Source organism: Bubalus bubalis, chromosome 20, assembly GCF_019923935.1.
Source record: "Bubalus bubalis isolate 160015118507 breed Murrah chromosome 20, NDDB_SH_1, whole genome shotgun sequence".
NCBI classification, from domain to species: domain Eukaryota; kingdom Metazoa; phylum Chordata; class Mammalia; order Artiodactyla; family Bovidae; genus Bubalus; species Bubalus bubalis.
In genome coordinates this window covers 31,133,460-31,140,062 of record NC_059176.1, presented here as the reverse complement: position 1 = coordinate 31,140,062, position 6,603 = coordinate 31,133,460, and positions in this window count along the sequence as shown.

Genomic DNA, 6,603 nt, shown 5'->3' with positions numbered 1-6,603 from the left:
TGCCACCCTCTAATTCCACAGATAAAGAAGAAATAATAATAAAGGAATAAAAATTGTTTGTTTCTGTCTGACTGAATCATTCCAGTCTTGAAGCACCCTGGTGGGTTAATTAGCCCTATTATTATATTTACTATCTCCCACACACTTGTGTGTGGAAAAGTGCTCCTCGTGGCACTTTTCTAGGTGGATAAGAGAACATTACAACTATGGCACTGGACTTTGCTCTTGAAATAGATGGTACTTTGGCCTAAAGCTCGAAGGAGCTTAGTTTTTCATTGATTAGGCTGTAAATGGCCTAGGATCATCTATCCCTGCTGTATGCCAACTGTGATTTCAAATATTCTTAGTGTGGGCTTTGGTACCATTAGGAAGAGAAACATAGTATCTCTTGTAGGAAGAATTTGGAGAGGTTTATCCCAGCAATCAAGATGGTTAAGATGATTAACTAAATTCTGTGGATATACTGCTTCTACCCTAACTGAAAGAAAAAGAGAACAGCTGCTAACTCATTTCTCACAAATAGGCATGATTTTTCAGTGAGTATTATCTTATCTGGAATTAATTCTTGGAGTTCTTGCCATTGTGTTTTGTCCTTATAGATTAAAATGACAGAGGTATTAGCAAGAAATTTGAAATGGACACTAGATAAGATCAGCTTTTGATTGTTAAATTTCAAGATCAGCGCAAATCATCTGGAGGATGTGCAAAGTTGTCTTAACAAATTCCTGTGCAGCAGGGTTTGACATAAATTGAAGGTATTGGCATGTCTACAGAAAAAATTTTAGCCATGAAAGCAGATAGAAGTCAGAAGCAATGAAGGGAAAGTGTGTCCACATATGGTTCAGAGATGAGGGAGTGGATTCAATTCCATTGGACTTCAGTCCCAATGAAAGCCCATTCCTGTTGTAAATGTATATCAGGCTCTTTAAACTTGATGCTGTTAAACATTCTACCCACAAAAATATCTTCATTCTGAATCTATATTTTCCAAATAATATTTGGATTATTATTTGGCTTCTGAAGAATTTTTGTTCTTAGAATATATACTAATCATATGAACTTCAAATATTTCACTTAAAATAGTAGTTACTTTTAGGTGAGTAATTATATCCCAGGCTTTCAATGAAGTTCTTTTCATTTAAGTTATTCATCATAAGTGAATTATGGATAATCTTATTTCTGATTCATAACATTACTATTTTGATGATTATTGTATATCTACCTTTGATAGATGAATACATTGTTGGCATGTTGATAAAATTAGAGTATAAGGTTTCTACTAGGAGGGACAGATACAGAATTATGTTTGTAAAGGTCAACCCTTTCTGTCAGTCTTTCCTGTGACCTACAAAATGAACATACAACTGCATGATTCTACGTGTAAAAAGGCTAGTAGTTGAAGTGAATTACAATTGCTCAAACAATATTTGGTTGGGACCAAATATTACCACCAATGTAATATTATACATATTCAGTTCATTTCAGTTCAGTTCAGTCGCTCAGTCGTGTCCAACTCTTTGCGACCCCATGAATCGCAGCACGCCAGGCCTCCCTGTCCATCACCAACTCCCAGAGTTCACTCAAACTCATGTCCATCGTGTAGGTGATGCCATCCAGCCTTCTCATCCTCTGTCGTCCCCTTCTCCTCCTGCCCCCAATCCCTCCCAGCATCAGAGTCTTTTCCAAGGAGTTAGCTCTTTGCATGAAGTGGCCAAAGTACTGAAGTTTCAGCTTTAGCATCATTCCTTCCAAAGAAATCCCAGGGCTGATCTCCTTCAGAATGGACTGGTTGGATCTCCTTGCAGTCCAAGGGACTCTCAAGAGTCTTCTCCAACTCCACAGTTCAAAAGCATCAATTCTTCGGTGCTCAGCTTTCTTCAGTCCAACTCTCACATCCATACATGACCACTGGAAAAACCATAGCCTTGACTAGACGGACCTTTGTTGGCAAAGTAATGTCTCTGCTTTTCAAAATGTTATCTAGGTTGGTCATAACTTTTCTTCCAAGGAATAAGCATCTTTTAATTTCATGGCTGTAGTCACCATCTGCAATGATTTTGGAGCCCCCAAAAATAAAGTCTGACACTGTTTCTACTGTTTCCCCATCTATTTCCCATGAAGTGATGGGACCAGATGCCATGATCTTCGTTAATATGAGTCAAAAACTTTCTGAGTTCTTTCTTACTAGCTATAAGATTATCTTAACTTTTATAGACATCAGTTTCCTCTGTAAAATGAGGAAATTTTACATTGTAAATGTATTGTCAAAACTTCCTTATATAGTGACTTTGAACTTAAATGAGATAATTCATATAAAGTGCTTAGCACTCATTCTGAAGTATGGTATGAAATGAAATGAATGGTAGCTAATGCTTTAAGCTTTTGTCACTAAGATAAATTATTATTATCATAATAAGATGATACAAGTTCAGCATATGACTGGGGAGGCAAGACTGACAGGGACCAATTGCAGAATACTTGAAATCATATAGTTTCTAAGAACTATCCCTTCACTTAACATTTAGATCCAGTACAATTACCATTTTTGCTTTCCTCTGAAGTACCATATTTTATTTTGATATCCTTCTTTATTATTCATAATATTTGAGAAATAGATAAAAATGAATGAGTAATCTAGCCTTTCTCAAGTCTTAGTGGCTTAATGCCAGCAAGATCTATTACTCTTTTATGTCATATTCCTGTGTGGGTCAGGTAGAGAGGGAGAGTGGGTCTTTGTTCCATCCAGCTCCATTCAGTCATTCAGGGGCCCAAGAATGGCTCTGCCATGTACTAGAACCCTGGAGTCCTCCTCTGGGTATTCTGCATTGGGTAGGAAGGGAAGAAATCTTGTTGACAATTCCAAAAGGTAATGCGTATACTATTGGCCTGAAATCAGTCATGTGAGGCCCAATCTAATTGCAGTGAAGGTTTGAGAATATAATTTAGTTATGTTTAGAAGGAATAATAAATGGGTTTGCTGAATACATTGCAGTATCTCTTCCTTACCAACAAAACTGTTTTATGATTCTGCTCTATTTTTTTATCAATTAGTTGAAAATGGTAGAAACTCTTGCTTACAAAATTTATTTGCACATAATTTTATAGAGCTTTGTATCCCCTGTTAGAAATCCTTTATCAACAGGGATCAATGTCTAGGAAGACTTTCTACCACTTTTTGATAAATTTTGTTGTATAGATATTCTCTGGATAACTTTTTTTGGAGCATTTATCCTACTTTATTTTTACTTAAAACTTGTATATGTGGGGAAAAAAAGCTTGTATATGTAAAAGAGATTATATCCTCAAATGAACATTTTCCTTGCTTTTATCATCTTGTGTCATTATCCTGATGTTCTTTTATTACAGTTGTTATGGAGAGCATACTTTCAGATTTAGCATGGATATTAACTGTAAAATAAGTAAATAGTGAATTGTTTTGTTAGAATGAAGTATAAAAGTCAATGCTTTTAAGTTTTTTTTTGTTAACTGCTATTTCTAAGTAACTACAGTACTCAAAAAGTGGCAAATTGACAACCTTAGATTTAAGAATTTTTCCAACGAAGAAAAGCTATGACAGTAAGCTATGCCCTGTGCAAACTTTGCTATGATTCTCCAAATATGACTTTCTCTATAGTTCCATTTACTGATGAGAGGATTCCTTATATTAGAACCCATTTAGCACAGGGATTCCAAAAAGACACTCTCCAAAAGACAGCCTTTTAATGTTTCATGATGGTTTTCATCATGGTTAAAGAAATAGATTAAAACTTCCTGCTTATTTTACACTTTATCCAACAAGGCGCAAATGTTAGCAACTAGCATTTAACACTCACATTGTAGTAATACCAATAATCTGCTAAAGATTGGCTATGTATATTAATGGGTTTATTTCCAATAAGAGTACTTTTAATTATATTGATACTGTTTTGGAAGGTATAAATAATGTAATCATTTTCTCATAATTGATATGCATATATTAAGTTGGTCTTATATTTTGTTATTTTTATTAGAAATCAAACTATTCCTTTTATTCATATTTAACCAAAGGATATGTTTGTGATACTCATCAAGGCACATTCTTAAATGACTGTTTTAGTAATTAAATGAAGTTAAAGACTGAAATTCTTTAGGTGATTATATATTCATGCACATATTTCTGTTCTAAGTGGTTATAACACTAATTAATAATTCTTTTATGAAATATTTGTTGTTTTCCAACTGCTTTTTTAGTGTATTCTACAATTTTTCATATAATTACCTGTTTGCAAATTGAAAGAGGCCATAGAGTTCAAAATAACATCATAATTTTTGTTTCCATGTTAGCCTAACCAGCTTTAGCCTTTATTAAATAAATAAATGTTGAAAAATGAATATCCATAAATACATTAGTTCTTAATTGGAAATGCATAGTATTTAATTGAACAGTTCTATGAGAGGAAATGTTTGCAAATATACATTAAAAAGTAGGAAAAAAGCATTTTTATTATTTTATTAAGTAGAAATAAATTGTGTGTAGTCACATAAAGCCATGATTAAATATTTTAAGTGTTATGCATTCTAAGCTCAGTTGTCTTGCATTATCTATCTTTGCATATAACATTTCATTGATTATATTGTTTGTATTATACAGTTCATTTTCTTTATTATTTAGAATCATAATTGATGAAGATAGGGAAGCATTTACTGAGAAAAGAACTTGAATTATTTTAACCTTTACACAAGCATCCTAAAGCTTTAATTTCTCTTACTCTACTGAATATGAGCCTTTCAGAGAATTTCTAAGTTTTCAGTCTACTTGGACATACAAGTTATTGAATATTAATATCAGAAATTATTACTTTGAGTTCCACATATTCTGTATAAGATTTCATGTAATGTATTAAGTATTAAAAAGGTTTAAGTGCTCTAGACTTCAAACTATTTTGTTCCTTTTGTTTCATAAATTGATATTACAAATTCTGCTTTTGTATCACTAAACTTGTATATTATAGAATGTAGATATTTTAAGATTTTATATATTTGACAGAAATAACTTCAGCCCTATAGTAGTTAAGCAGAAATTGTTTAGCATTTTCAGTTGTAACATAAATGCTAATTATAATTCATTGGCAAACCATTAAACATTTTATGTAAGTTGACTTCAAGACATTTTCTCCCAAAACAGTTGTTACATTTCCCTGTGTTTCCTGCATGGTGGATTTTGAATTTAGCATCTGACATGTTTTCTCAACTACTGGTTTAAAATGAAAACATGTAGGTACTCGAGGGAATGTGTTAAAAGCAAAAATTCTATGATCCTTGAAAGGTAAATGACAGCACTGAGACTGTCACATCTGCATCGAAATGTTTCATCTGTTTATCTATCTAAACAAACACAAATAAGACAATTATGATCCTGACAATGCATGTTTTAAAAAACAATTTATGGCTTTAAATAGGTCAGAACCCAATGGTTTTTTATTTTTCTTTGTTCTTACAAATGAGTAAAAATGGACTGACCTTCAGCATCAAGTGCCTGTGAATGATTACAGCAAATCTATTTAATATTTTGAAATTTGAAGGTAAAAGTAATTCTTGGGTTTCAGAAAATTATAGATATTATATATTAAATATGTATTTACATACACACAGAAGCACACATGCGTATGCATATATGTTATCATGTACATTATAGTATGCCTAACTATTCAGCTGAATTTACCTCACTATGTTTTCACTCTTTATTAGAACAGAGAGCTAGTATATTTCAGAATTGCTAACCTGTTGCTGTGAAAAAGCAATCCTATAGAAAAGTAAAATGAATCCCTTGGAAAAATCACAACTGTTTTTATTTAAAATGAGTTTTTAGCATCACAGTAAACTATCAGTTGACTTTAAATTTAGCTTTTTATGTAGATTAGTAGGTTACAGAAGAAATTTTAATGTAAACTAATATCTTCTAAATCATGTTAGTTTTAACTTTTAAAGAAAACTCTTTTGATATTCTGGAGAGGGACTTAAAATACTTTGTTTACATTCCAACTACATCTTGATTTTAAATTAGTATAATCATATATCCCTGCTGAATTAAAAATGGTTTCTTTAAATTCTAGTCACAGAGCTTGCTATTAAATTAATCTAATCATACTCTCTTGTTCACGTATTCTCTTTACTACATACTCTTGTTAGTAGTTGTTTAATTAAACATGCCATTTGTTTACAATGTAGAGTTTCAGAAATGCTAGTTCTAAAGGTAGGATAAAAATTTATATCAAACCTTTCAATCTGACAAGTAAATTACATTTCTTCCACCATAAAGAAGTAAGCAGAAAACTGTAGCAAGCGATGAAAAGACATATTCTTATTATTCAGAGATATGATATGCAACAGCCTACAAAATATGACTTTTTCCACTTTCAAGATTAAGACAAAATCTCTATAACCACTACAATAGAGATTTGTCTTAATTTTTGGTATTTTAAATATTTTATTAAAATTGTCACTCCTTTCATTAGTCAACCCAGTGGGCAAAAATAAAGCAGGATGAGTTTTGATATAAAAATCTGTTTAAAATGAAATCTGTAAGTTATTATACACATATGAAAGGAACAAGTCTCAGTAAAT